This window comes from Lissotriton vulgaris, chromosome 6 (genome assembly GCF_964263255.1).
Source record: "Lissotriton vulgaris chromosome 6, aLisVul1.2, whole genome shotgun sequence".
NCBI lineage: Eukaryota > Metazoa > Chordata > Amphibia > Caudata > Salamandridae > Lissotriton > Lissotriton vulgaris.
In genome coordinates this window covers 1,089,289,670-1,089,304,587 of record NC_141694.1, presented here as the reverse complement: position 1 = coordinate 1,089,304,587, position 14,918 = coordinate 1,089,289,670, and the positions used below count along the sequence as shown (strand labels likewise).

General features: G+C 47.5%; 1 pseudogene; it reads left to right on the top strand.

The window, feature by feature from the left end:
* Window positions 1–13,786, top strand: part of LOC147708452 (uncharacterized) — a 60,341-nt pseudogene extending 46,555 nt beyond the window's left edge.
* The last annotated feature ends 1,132 nt before the right edge of the window (window positions 13,787–14,918 follow it).

Here is a 14,918-nt window from a genome sequence, read left to right as displayed (position 1 = left end):
TCACACACTCAAAGACTGAACTACAGGCCAATTGTTTTTATATCAAAGATATAGTTGTTTTATTTCTAGAACCAACATGCATCAAAATATACTGTTCTCAATATGAGAGGTCTCAGGTGAGTACTTTGCAGAAAGGTAATAAACTTTGTAAACACAATAGGTACAGGGGTTGCAGTACGCAACACAATTCTACACACAATTTAGCATTGAGCTCAATGGATTTTCAGTTGATTACTTTGTAGATGAATTTGGTAATTCCAGGACTGGCTCCTAGATTCAGTCCTGGGGTCTAAGCTGGAAACAGTTTAGCAAAAACGTTTTAGGTATTGCAGTGATTTTTCAGGAATAAAAAGCTATTGTAAAAGTTCACACTTAAAAACTTTTCAACAGAAATCTGCCAATGTTATCCAACGGGAGAAAATTCAGGTGGCAGGTAAAGTACGATCTCGTTACTTTTGTAATCCAGTACTTGGCTCCTGGGGCCAGCACTGGGGTCTCAACTTAAAACAGGTAAGTAAATATGTTTCAGTATTTGTATGATTTTTAAAGAATATTTCTAGTTTTTCAAAAGTAGACACTTAAAAGAAATTTCATAGAAAAGCAGACAATGGATGCCTATGGAGAAAATACAAGTTACTAGTAAACCCGCTAAGGATTACTTTTGCTGTTCAATTCTGAGCTACGAGGTACAGTACTGGCTCCTCTCCTGATCACAGGTGAGTATTTTGGAATTCGGAATTCGGATGATTTAATATGAATATTTTAAGTTTTCAAAAGTAGACCGAAGATTTTTCGAGTCAAAACCAGTCAAGGTTATTCAATGGCAGTTAAGTGAGTTACCGGTTTCCTGGTGAGTACTCGACTGGTGAAGTTGTGGTTCTGGGAATAGACTCAGGGGTCCCCCAGGATCAGGTAGGTACAGTTGGTTCACCCTCAGCGGCGCAGGGGCGGCCGGGTGCAGAGGTAGTTAGGCCCAATGTTATCCAAGGGGGGTCAGGGGGCCTCCGTTTGGTTGCTGCTGGCAAGCAGGCCACAGGGCAGTGGGAGCTGGGCTCCTGGTCACTTGCTCAGGGCAAAGGGGGAAGCAGGATAGGACAAAGGTGGCACAGCCAGCGGTACTCGGGCGGCTGGGTGCAGGGTGCTTTTGAGTCGTCGGGCGCTCAATGTTATCCAATGGAAAAGGTAAAAAGGGAACAAAGGCTGCAGGCTCGGGGCGGAGACTCTCCACTGGTGACCAGCACGTCGAGAGGTAAGTTGGGATCTTGGAGCACAGGTAGGTACCCCAAAGGGAGACACAGGGGGCTGTAGGGCACCGGGTGCAGGGGTGTCTTTGGGTGTCAGAAAAGCTTACCCTCAGCTGGTCGCAGTTGGGGGGCCCCTGGTTCTGAGGCTGCAGGCGTCATCTGGTTCGTCGAGGAGGGTCTTTGGGCACTGGACTTCGTGGCCCAGTCACCGGGGGGACGTCCTCGTGGTCTTGGATCACTCGGGCACTGGCCGGGCTCAGCGGGTGCAGAGTGGGCTGGTCTTAGGCTTCCTGTCTGGCACCAGGGGGGTTGTTGCAGCAGAGCCTCTGCTGATGGGAGTCCCAGTCTTTAAGAGGGTCAAGGCAGGCAGGTCCTCTGGGTGTCCCAAGGTTGCTGTCCACAGACGCCACAGGATTTAGGCAGGAGCAGGTTCCAGGATCGACAGGCCAGTAGGGCCTGTTAGCAGCTGCACAGCGGGTCTTCTTCTTCTTGATCTTCTTTCTTTTTTTGGTATCGGGATCTGAGGAAGGAAGGTTCAGGGAGCCCCTAAATACTGAACTTAGTGGAGTTACAGGTAGGGCAAGGGCAGGGACCAATAGGTCCCTGTACTGGGGTGGGTACACCCTCTAGCCTGCTCCTCTCCTGTGGGAGGGGGCAGGATCCTAGCTATGATTGGGTAGGGCTCCCCATCTTCAAGATGGCCGGAGCCCAGGGCCGTGCTTCACCTCGTCTCCCCACCTGAGGGGTGGGGTTGGCACACACTGGCACACCCCCCTTACTGACGTAGTTTTTCCCGCCAGTTTCCCCGCCAGAGTGGGGGTCAGGACTGGTGGGGGCCAGTTGCTGGGTACAGCAAATGGTCTGGAGAATCTCACAGAGGCGGCATGCCTTTGAAGCTTCCCCCGCCTATCCTGGGGGAGGAGACGTTGCACCTCACCTGGGATGTGCATTGTTGCTGGCCGAGGAGAGCAGGGGGGCTCTCCAACCAGGAGCCCAGAAACATGTCTGCTGTGTGGCAGACTCTGCAACCACTCAGCCCAGACGTGGATTGTAGGTTAGGTTTTCAGGGGGCATCTCTAAGATGCCCTCTGGTGCATTTTACAATAAATCCCACATTGGCATCAGTGCGGGTTTAATGTGCAGAGAAGTTTGGTACCAAACTTGTCAGTCTTCAGTGCAGCCATTATGGCGCTGTGGAGTTCGTAATGACAACCTCCCAGCACCATATACTCTTAATGACATCACTGCACTTACAGTGCCCAGGAATGGCCCTGGGTACTGTAGGGGCACAGGGCTCATGCACCTGTTCCCACACCTCTGGCATAGGGCACCCAGCTAGAGGGGTGACTGAAGTATGCCAGGGCAGTGGGTTCTGTGGGCATGGCACACAGGGTTGTATGCCATGTCGACTCTTTGTTTAGTTCTGTACTTAGACACTCAGCATGCAAAGTCAGTGTGTGGGTGTCATGGTGCAGGGCCCCTGAGGGTGGCACAATAAGTGCTGCAGTCCTCAGGGGTCTTCTCTGGTGACCATGCCCTTGGCACCTAGGGTACCATTTACTAGGGGCTGACAGGTGGCCATGGAGGCGAATTGGGTTTTAGTTTCAATACAGCTTTTTAGAGAAGGAACACAGGCCCTGGGTACCTGGTTGGCAGGAGCCCAGGGCACACTCAGGCAAAGCACATCAGCAGTTCAGAAAAAAGTGGGGGCATACCAGTGCAAGAAAGGTGGTACTTTCTCACACAACCCTCCCACCCCAAACGAAAGGTGATGAGACTAACCTTGCCCTAGGGAGTCTTCATTGTCTAAGTGGAAGAACCTGGAAAGTCCATCTGAACTGGCATGTGCAGTGCCTGGTCAGTGTTCCACTTCAAAGTCCATACCCTGTAGGGAGATGGACCATCTCAATAGTTTGGGATTTTCCCCTTTCATCTGCATTAGCCATCTGAGAGGTTTGTGGTCAGTTTGAACCAGGAAGTAAGTTCCAAACAAGTAGGGCCTCAACTTCTTCAGGGACCAAACCACAGCAAAGGCATCCCTCTCAATGGCACTCCAACGCTGCTCTCTGGGGAGTAGCCTCCTGCTTATAAAAGCAACAGATTGGTCTTGGTCTTCCTCATTGATCTGGGAGAAGACTGCTCCTATCCCCAGCTCTGAGGCATCAGTCTGCACTATGAACTGCTTGGAGTAGTCTGGTGCTTTTAGAATGGGTGCTGAGCACATTGCTTCTTTCGGGGTGTCAAAAGCCTTTTGGTAGCTACCAGTCCAGTTTACTTTCTTGGGCATGTTATTGGATGTGAGTTCTGTGAGGGGAGTCACAATGGACCCATTTCCTTTCACAAACTTCCTGTAGTATCCAGGCAAGCCAAGGAATGCCCTGACTTGGGTCTGGGTGGTTGGAGCTGCCCAGTCCAGGATGCACTGGATCTTGGGCTGTAAGGGTTGGACCTGGCCTCCACCAACAAGGTGGCCCAAGTACACCACAGTGCCCGGCCCTATCTGGCATTTGGATACCTTGATAGTCAGTCCTGCAGATTGCAGGGCTTGTAGAACCTTCCCAAGGTGGATCAGGTGATCCTGCCAGGTAGAGCTAAAGACAGCAATATCATCAAGATAAGCTGCACTAAAGGACTCCAATCCAGTCAGGACTTGGTTCACCAACCTCTGGAAGGTGGCAGGGGCATTCTTTAACCCAAAAGGTATTACAGTGAACTGATAGTGCCCATCAGGGGTGGAGAATGCTGTCTTTTCTTTGCCATTCCAATCTGCCAGTACCCTGCAGTTATGTCAAAGGTACTGAGGAATTTGGCTGCCCCTAGCTTGTCTATCAACTCATCTGCTCTTGGAATGGGGTGAGCATCTGTCTTGGTGACAAAGTTGAGCCCTTTATAGTCCACACAGAACCTTGTCTCTCTCTTTCCACCCTGTTGGTGAGGTTTGGGGACCAGAATCACTGAGCTAGCCCAGGGGCTCTCAGAGGGTTCAATCACCCCTAGCTCCAACATCTTGCTGACTTCAGTTTTGATGCTTTCCTTGATTGGTCTGACTGTCAATAGAGTTTGTTTTTGACAGGGTTACTGTCCCCAGTGTCCACATCATGGGTACACCAGCTGGTCAGACCAGGGGTCAAGGAAAAGATGCTAGCAAACTTCTACAGGACTTGCTTGCAGTCAGCCTGCTGTTGAGGAGAGAGGGTGTCTGAAAAGACCATTCCATCCACAGACCCATATTTTGGGCTTGAAGAAAGGAGATCAGGGAGAGGTTCACTCCCTGCTTCCTGTTCCTCATCAGTCACCATCAGCATGGTGAGGTTAGCCCTGTCATTGTAGAGTTTAAGGTATTTCACATGGATAACCCTTTTGGGTGTCCTGCTGGTGCCTAGGTCCACTAAGTAAGTGACCTCACTCTTTTTATCCAGGATAGGGTAAGGGACACTCCATCTGTCTTGGAGATCCCTTGGAGCCACTGGCTCCAAAACTCACACCTGTTGTCCAGGTTGAAAGTCAACCATGACAGCTTTTTGGTCATACCAGTGCTTCTCCAGCTCCTGGCTGGCCTCAAGATTCTTGGATGCCTTGTCCATGTACTCAGCCATTCTGGACATTAGGCCACGCACATAGTCCACAATGTCATGCTTGGGTTCTTGGAGAGGCCTCTCCCAACCCTCTTTCACCAGACAAAGTGGTCACCTTACAGGATGATCAAACAGAAGTCCAAAGAGTGAAAACCCCACTCCCTTCTGTGGCACCTCCCTATAAGCAAAAAAGCAGGCATGGAAACAGGACATCCCATCTCCCTTTGAGTTTTTACAGGGAGACCCATGATCATACCTTTCAATGTCTTGTTGAACCTTTCCACAAGACCATTGGTTTGTAGGTGGTATGGGGTAGTAAACTTGTACTGCACCCCACACTCCTTCCACATGTGTTTCAGGTAAGCAGACATGAAGTTGGTACATCTGTCTGAAACCACCTCCTTAGGAAACCCTACCCTTGTGAAGACACCCAGGAGGGCCTTGGCTACTGCAGGAGCTGTAGTAACCCTAAGGGGAATTGCATCAGGGTACCTAGTAGAATGATCCACTACTACTGGAATGAATTTGTTCCCTGAGGCTGTGGGAGGCTCAAGTGGACCCACAATGTCCACACCTATCCTTTCAAAGGGTACCCCCACCACTGGCAGTGGTATCAGGGAGGCCTGTGGTTTTTCACCTGTCTTGCCACTGGCCTGACAGGGAACACAGGAGTTCACAAACTCATTCACCTTTTGGTTCACCTGGGGCCAGTAGCTAACTAGCCTTTCCCAAGTTTTGGTTTACCCCAGATGTCCAGTAACGGGGATGTCATAAACTAAAGTTAGGAGGAACTCCCTGTACGTCTGTGGCACTACCACCCTACTGGTAGCTCCAAGATTGGGGTTTATTGCCTCAGCATACAATAATCCCTCTTCCCAATAAGCTCTGTGGGTACCACTGACATCTCTCTGTGCTTCTGAAACAGCTTGCTGCCTCAGGCTTTCAAGACTGGGGCAGTCTCGCTGACCCTGGCACAGCTCTTCCCTAGTGGGTCCCCATGGGCCCAGGAGTCCAACCTGGTAAGGCTCAAGCTCCATGGGCTCAGTTCCCTCTAGGGTTTCCAAGTCCTCTCCCAGGGAGAGGGGTCCTGAGAGGCTTGCTATGTAGAAGCTGGCTCCCCAGTCTTCTTGCTTTTTCTCTTGGTTGGTTGGGCCATACTTTCAGGCTCCAAACCTACTTGTTCACCCTTCTTTTTGCTCTGTGCTCTGGTTTGCACACACACCAGTCTAGGGATACCCAGCATGGCTGCATGGGTTACTTGTTCCACCTCAGCCCAGGCTGAGGTTTCCAGGTCATTTCCAAGCAGACAGTCAGCTGGCAATTGTGGAGAGACCACTACCAGTTTCAGGCCAGTAACCTACCCCCAACCTAATGTCGCCAGAGGACGTTGGGTGGTAATGATGTCAGCATTGGTGACTGGGTAAGTTTTCCCAACCAAGTATTGTGCTGGGGAAACCAGCTTTTCCTTTACCATAGTGATGCTGGCACCTGTATCCCTCAGGGCTTCTACTCTAGTCCCATTAATGGAGGGGTATTTCAGATACTTGTTACAGTTGGGTGGCCAACCAGCTACATTGGCAAACTCCATTTCCCCCAAGGAGACTAGACTAGCTTGATTGTATTCCCAGATTTGCTCTGGGCACTCCTCTGATCCCATCTGTAGATTTACTGTCCCTGGAGTAGCTGTATTGGCTGCATTAGGGGCTTTATTGTAGGGGCAGTTTTTGTCTACAGTTAAATGTCCCAACATTTTACAGTTGTTACAATAGGCCTTGTTAGGATCAAAGTTCCTCCCCCTATAGGGCTGAGGCACATATGGAGCAGGTTGGGACTCACCCACCTGGACAGGTTTTTGGGGCCCTTTGGAAGACTCATAATTTTTATCTTGGGGATTCTCACCACCTTTCCCCTGGGGAGGTTTTGTAACCACCTTCTTTTGGTCACCCCCAGTGGCTGTCCTTATCACCCTAGTCTTGACCCAATGGTCTGCCTTATTTCCCAATTCTTGGGGAGAAAGAAGACCTAGGTCTACCAAATGCTGATGCAACTGTGCAATTACTCAAAATGTGTTCCTTCATAAACAAATTATAAAGTCCAGTAAAATCATGCACATTGTGTCCAGTTAACCAACCATCTAGTGTCTTTACTAAGTAGTCTACAAAATCTATCCAGGATTGGGTCTGGGTTTTGTGAGCCCCTGAACCTAATTCTGTACTCCTCAGTAGTGAGTCCAAATCCCTCTATCAGAGTTTTCTTCATGAGGTCATAAGACTCTGCATCTGGCCCAGAGATGGTCAGAAGCCTGTCTCTGCAGTTACCAGAGAACAGTTCTCACAGGAGTGCCCCACAGAGAGGTTTCCTTAGTCTTCTGATATCACAAGCCTTCTCAAAAGGGTATGAACCACTTGGTGATATCATCACCTTCCTCAAATTTTGGGATCATAAGATTGCTCTTTATCTTTATTATTGGTATTGCTGCCACCAGAGATGGGGGCTAAGCCCATCTCTTTCCTTTCTTTCCCTAGAGCCAGGAGTCTGTACTCCAGGTCTAATCTCTTGGCCAACTTTGCTAAAAAGTTGTCCTCTTCATTGGAGCTCTCCCCAATGTGTTCTCTGGGGCCTAGTCCACCTGTGTGGTACCCAGGCTCCCAGGAAGCTGACTCTTGGAGTTAAAGGTGTAGAGACCCTTACTTCCCTGGAGATGGGGGGGTTGGTATTATCCTCCTCCTCCTCTTCTTCCTCTGACTTGGTGTCACCCTGTTCAGAAGGGTGGCCTTTTGCATACTCAGCCAGGAGCTCCTGGAGCCCTTTTTTGGTTGGACGCAGGCCCATGACTATATTTTTAAGTTTACACACAGAACTCAATTCCTTGAAATTCAAGTGCAAGTAAGGTGTGAGGTCGAGCTCCTCAGCCAGGTCCATGTTATCTTCACTAACAGCTGGGTTGTGTTGAGATATTCTACCTTGACAGTTCTAACCCTCTACCCTAACTATAGTGATTTTTATTTTTCTGGAATTCTAATGGGACTTACGCAAGGCCCTATCAGACCTTTAGTATTTTGGAAAAAACAATTTTAGAATTCTAAAGGCAATTTATGAGTTCTATCGTGTGATCAGATGGTAACCAAGTAGTCCAACAAAAGCAAGTTTGTATCCCGCCGCTGATCCACCAATGTGAGAAAGTGGCTCTATATATACTGGACCAGAATAAGGTACAGTGTGTATAGAGTCCACAAACCCCAGAGGTATAACAGTGGTTAAAGCCATGTGTGACCTTACTCTCTAAAGTGGTAGCTTGGTCGAGCAGTAAGGCAGTACCAGAGGACAGTGTAATGCATTTGTTGTACACACTCAGTCAGCAAAAGGTTTCACACACTCAAAGACTGAACTCCAGGCCAATTATTTTTATATCAAATATATATTTGTTTTATTTCTAGAACCAATAGGCATCAAAATATACTGTTCTCAATAAGAGGGGTCTCAGGTGAGTACTTTGCAGAAAGGTAATAAACTTTGTAAACACAATATGTACAGGGGTTGCAGTAGGCAACACAATTCTACACACAATTTAGCATTAAGCTCAATGGATGTTCTTGTATAAACACAGTTGATTACTTTGTAGATTACTTTGGTAATTGCAGGACTGGCTCCTAGATTCAATCATGGGGTCTAAGCTTGAAACAGTTTAGGAAAAACGATTTAGGTATTGCAGTGATTTTTCTGGAATAAAAAGCTATTTTAAAAGTTCACACTTGGAAACTTTTCAACAGAAATCTGGCAATGTTATCCAATGGGAGAAAATTCAGGTTGCAGGTAAAGTTTGATCTTGTTACTTTTGTAATCCAGTACTGGACTCCTGGGGCCAGCACTGGGGTCTCAACTTAAAACAGGTCATTATGTTTCAGTATTTAGTATGATTTTTAAAGATCATTTCTAGTTTTAAAAGTAGACACTTAGAAGAAATGTCATAGAAAAGCAGACAATGGATTCCTATGGAGAAAATACAAGTTATTAGTAAACCTGCTAGGGATTACTTTTGTGGTTCAGTACTGGGCTACAAGGTACAGTACTGGCTCCTCTCCTGATCACAGGTGAGTATTCCAGAATTCGGTATTCAGATGATTTAATATGAATATTTTAAGTTTTCAAAAGTAGACACTTCGAAGATTTTTCGAGTCAAAACCAGTCAAGGTTATTCAATGTCAGGTAAGTGAGTTACCGGTTTCCTGGTGAGTACTCGACTGGTGAAGTTGTGGTTCTGGGCATAGACTCAGGGGTGCCCCAGGGTCAGGTAGGTACAGTTGGTTCACCCTCAGCGGCGCAGGAGTGGCCGGGTGCAGAGGTAGTTAGGCCCAATGTTATCCAAGGGGTGTCAGAGGGCCTCCAGTTGGTGGCTGCTGGCTAGCAGGCCACACGGCAGTGGGAGCTGGGCTCCTGGTCACCTGCTCAGGTCAAAGGGAGAGGCGGTATAGGTCAAAGGTCGTACAGCCAGCGGTACTCAGGCGGCTGGGTGCAGGGTGCTTTGAGCCGCCGGGCACTCAATGTTATCCATTGGAAAAGGTAAAAAGGGAACAAAGGCTGCAGGTTCGGGGGCAGAGACTCTCCAGGGGCAACCAGCAGGTCAAGAGTTAAGTTGAGATCTTGGAGCACAGGTAGGTACCCCAAAGGGAGGCACAGGGGGCTGAAGGGCACCGGGTGCAGGGGTGTCTTTGGGTGTCGAAAAAGCTTACCCTCAGCTGGTTGCGGTTGGGGGGGCAACTGGTTCTGAGTCTGCAGGCATCGTCTGGTTCATCGAGGAGGGTCTTTGGGCACTGGACTTCTGGTCCCAGTTGCCAGGGGGATGTCCTTGTGGTCTTTGATCATTCAGGCACGGGCCGGGCTCATCGGGTGCGGAGTGGGCTGGTCCGGGGCTTCCTGTCAGGCACCAGTGGGGTTGTTGCAGCAGAGCTTCTGTTGATGGGCGTCCAAGTCTTTAAGCGGGTCAAGTCAGGCAGGTCCTCTGGGTGTCCCAAGGTTGCTGTCCGCAGGAGTCGCCAGGATTTAGGCAGGAGCAGGTTCCAGGATAGACAGGCAGGTAGGGCTGGGGCCAAGTCACTTGTTATCGTCCTGTTGTTAGCAGCTGCGCGGTGGGTCTTCTTCTTCTAGATCTTCTTTCTTCTTTTGGTACAAGATCTGAGGAAGGAAGGTTCAGGGAGCCCCTAAATACTGAATGTGGGGGCGTTACATGTAGGGCAAGGGTAGGGACCAATAAGTCCCTGTCCTGGGGTGGGTAAACCCCCTAGCCAGCTCCTCTCATGTGAGAGGGGGGTAGGATCCTAGCTGTGATTGGGCAGGGCTCCCCATCTTCAAGATGGCCGGAAACCAGGGTCGTGCTTCACCTCGTCTCCCCCACCTGAGGGATGGAGTTGGGCCAGACTGGCACTCCCCCTTCCTGACGTAGTTTTTCCCGCCATTCGTCCAGCCAGAGTGGGGGGTCAGGACTGGTGGAGGCCAGTTGCTGGGTACAGCAAATGATCTGGAGAAGCTCACAGAGGCGGCATGCCTTTGAAGCTTCCCCCTGTCCATCCTGGGGGAGGAGACCTAGCACCTCACCCAGGATGTGCATTGTTGGAGGCCCAGGAGAGAGGGCGGCTCTCCACCCAGGGGTCCAGCAACATGTCTGCTGTGTGGCAGCCTCTGCAGCCACTCAGCCCAGATGTGGATTGTAGGTTAGGTTTTCAGGGGGCATCTCTAAGATGCCCTCTGGTGCATTTTACATTAAATCCCACACTGGCATTAGTGCGGGTTTAATGTGCTGAGAAGCTTGGTACCAAACTTGTCAGTCTTCAGTGTAGCCATTATGGTGCTGTGGAGTTCGTAATGACAACCTCCCAGCACCATATACTCTTAAAAGCATCACTGCACTTACAGTGCCCAGGAATGGCCCAGGGTACTGTAGGGGCACAGGACTCATGCACCTGTGCCCACACCTCTGGCATAGGCCCCCCGGCTAAAGGGGTGACTGAAGTATGCCAGGGAAGTGGGTTCTGTGGCCATGGCACACAGGGTTGTATGCCATGTCGACTCTTTGTTTCATTCTGTACTTAGACACTCATTCTGCAAAGGCAGTGTGTGGGTGTCAGGGTACAGGGCCCCTGAGGGTGGCACAATAAGTGCTGCAGTCCTCAGGGATCTTCTCTGGTCACCATGCCCTGGGTACCTAGGGTACCATTTACTAGGGGCTGACAGGTGGCCAGAGATGCCAACTGGGTTTTAGTTTCAACACAGCTTTTTAGGGAAGGAACACAGGCCCTGGGTACCTGGTTGGCAGGAACACAGGGCACACTCAGTCAAAGCACATCAGCAGTTCAGGAAAAAGTGGGGGCATACCAGAGCAAGTAACATGGCACTTTTTCGCAAATAGTGTGTAACATTTTGAATATTTCTACTCCAATTATGATTTAGTGCTGTCACTAGTACCTTTAAGGGAAAGTATGTTTTACACCCACAAAGAACAATGATGTACGCTGCTTGGTATTATTTATTCGCCCATTTACCATGAACATTGTAGAAGCTTACAAAAGAAATTTAACTTCTCTAATGAAGAACAGGCATATACATCATGATGTCAGAAGAAAGATACATGAACATGAAAAAGAATATTGATCAAAGGGAAATGTATTAGAAAATGTGTGTAAAAAAAAGAGGAAAATTAATTTAGAAAGATATCCAAAACTTGGATTTTATTTCCAAGGGAAAGTTTGCTTTTGCAAGAGATGTGCAAAAAAGCAAACAAGCCATGTAGACATTAGCAGTTGTGACCACACCTTCAAGTTATTGGGAGGAACTTCGCAAATTTTTCAGGGAGCTGAGGATGTTATTCCTAGGGTATGTTACATTTGTGGACAACATTTTTATTTCCTGTTACATGCTGACTGGGAAGGGGCATGCTATTAATTCCAAAGATGCATCATTTCAATAGTATAGAAGAATTAAATCTGACACCACCCCATTGACATAAGTGAAATGCAGGAAGCGGCGTTTCATTAACAGGACATATATTTGGAGCAGTGATACCACCAGTGGGGAACATGTTAAATGATGAAAAGATTTAAAAGATAAGTGCAGTAGTGTACAAAATGGCAACTAGTTCATCTGGAGCTTTAGTACTAATTAACACAGAATTCATTGCAATGCATTCTATGCTTTTGCATTATTCGCAATATTTGAAACACACACATTCCCAACTCAAGTCACAGTATAGTACAATTAGGTAAGTTACAAGCAATGATATAGACTTTGTTTCTTCTTTAGTGTTTTTATTTTTTCCACTCCTTTTTGCCAACGTATTTCATTCCTTGGGGGCAACATCCCTTCGGCTTCCTCATGGGCTAAAAGTAATACAAAAAACAATTGTGTAATACACAAAACATTCATGAATTCATAGAACTCAAAGCAGGCCAATAATTTTGCCCTTTGCAAGATAATCATTGCATAATGTACCCCTTTAGTGCACTTTTTAGCAACATACACCAATGAACTCATAGGTTTCAAGACCCTCTGTTCTGTGTCAAAGCATGCCTAGTTTTAAAATACACATGGTAACATATTTTTGAAATATAAATAAATTACACCATCTGTAGTTGTAATGCCCCTATAGTGTTGTGAAATATAATTATGGCTATAACTTGTAAATGTCTATGATTCCTGATCACACGTGAATCAAACAACCTCCCATGAAGAATAGACCCGGGAGGTGTGCTGTACCTTAGGGTATTAGATGTGTTCAAGGTCAAGATCTGCGAGGGCCAAAAGAAAAGTATAGAATGAAGCATGGGGCACAATGTATCACACATGATCTCCTTGATCTAAAATTGCAACATTCCACGGATCAATGCCAATGGTGGGCTTACTTCCTATGGCGCGAAATATGTTCAAGGGACCCTGTATCCAATTTATATCTGTACAATCCAAGAGTATTCTATATAATCAATCCAAAGGATGTCAATACGTGTCAAATTCTGCAAGAATAAACATTCATATCCATGAGTAGACTGGCTAATTCGCCGTGGGAAGTGCCCATCAATAGGACTGAATAAATAGGGATCAATCTCTCGAAGAAATACATTTGCTCTTGCTTCATTTGCCATGTGTACTTCACTTATGCCCAGCTGATGTGCCACTCAAAATATGTGCCAAACAAGCAAAAATATGTACCAACTCCAGGTGTGTCATTTACAAATGTCACAATATAAACGTAAATACTATCAACGCGGGAGTCTTACTTTGCTGTGCCCTTCTTGTTCATCATGCTGGCCGTCATCCTGGCCTCATGTCCATGAAAATGAGGGCAGGCAAAGAATTGGAGAGGCACAGGTAGAGAAGGATGGGAAAGGGGTAGAAGAGGTACAAGAGGTGAAGTGGGCAGAGGAAGGCAGACTATAAAAGGGGTGTATTAGTCCAGAGGCCAAGAGGGCAGAAGAGGAGCATAAGGCAAGAGAGTATCAGAGAGCAGAGGACGCATGCAAGGCAGAGGAAGGGCAAAGGGCAGAGGAGGCACATAAGGTAGAGGAGGCACGGGGGAGAAGAGGTACAGAGGGCAGAAGAGGCACAGAGAACAGAGGAGCCATAGAGGGTAGAAGAGGCATGGAGAGGAGACGAAACACGAGATGCAGAGGAGGTACACAGGGTTAAAGATGCATGGGAAGCCAAATAGCAAAGGGCAGAGGAGGTGCAGAGGGCAGGAAAAGAGCAGAGAGTTGACAAGGACTGGGCAACACGGATGCCTGAACCCACTGAGGTGTTTGAGTGGAGGATAGTGGGGCCAAATATGAAGTGCAGAGGGTCGAGGAGGAGGGAGACAATGAGGGCGAGGTTGGTAGCACAGGCCAGCAGCACCCCACCCCTAGAGGTAACGCCTCTTTGGCATCGTCTGCACACCAGATGGAGGTTAGCTTTTTGGTAGCCCCAGGAGTCCGCCATCTATAGACATAACCGTAGCATCTGGACGGGTAAATGTGTGTGCCCTAAAAGGGTTTTTAATAAGGATGGCTCCTGGTTTCACTGATCGATACAGGGCTCCAGCAACAGGTCTCTCCGGCCCTTGAAGTTCAGTATTTCATGCTTCCTAGGTCTGTAGACGGATTACCAGAGCACTGGACGAAAGCAACAGCTAATATTTACATTTTTTTAAAGCGTATACAAATGTTCAATGGAGTGCACGCACAAGTGGTATGAAGTCCATGAACAAGTTGTATGAAGTGGCAGTGATATATAAATACATCTTGTTATGTTGGTCTTATAAACTATTAATTATGCATTCTTACCTCTGGAGGAGGGGTTTCAGTGTATCTTTGCCAGTCTGAAAGGATGGCGCAATTTACTGAAGCTAATATAGTGATTTTCAGGGTGGGGTGGTCAATTCTGAAACTTTTAAGTGTAGGTACAGTGTGGGACACAATTGAAAAAAGATTATCCCAGTAATGAAATATCCAGCTAATAATCTTTTTCAACCACATGGGCAAACATGGTCTTCTTGGTTAAAACTCGATTACTTAAAGTCTCAAAATGTGCATAAAATGTGTTATTCAAGTGTCTGTGGTCTTGAACAGAGTTGAGATGCTGTTCTTTTGTACTAAGCCTAAGGGCCAACAGAAATACATCTGTGTGACCTATTTCTAAACCTTTTGCTGCAGTTTTCATGGCGGCGGCTCATATTTAACATTTAGTGTTTGTCTTGGAAAAGTGTTCCACAGCACAATGTTACTTTTCAGGGAAGGGGCGATTGTTTTTGATGACATGGTTATAGAGCAGCAGTTTTATGAGGGCTAACATTGCAATGGGTAAAATTATTGGCAAGCAAGAGGGTCTTTGGAGAGTTCATCCAGTACCATTGAGTTAATCTGATCACAAATGCCTTTGGTACCGGGTGGGTCAGAACAGGCAGTAGCTCGGACTGAATCATTTGTTCTAATGACATGAAACCATGAAAGTTGTTTTGTATGCTTTGATATTGAGCGGTGCTTATGGCCAACCCGCAATGTTGACCTAGACACAGACCAAGTAGTATCTAACTCTGGCTTCTCCAAAAAGTAGATTGTGAGCTACTGGTAGCTCTCCA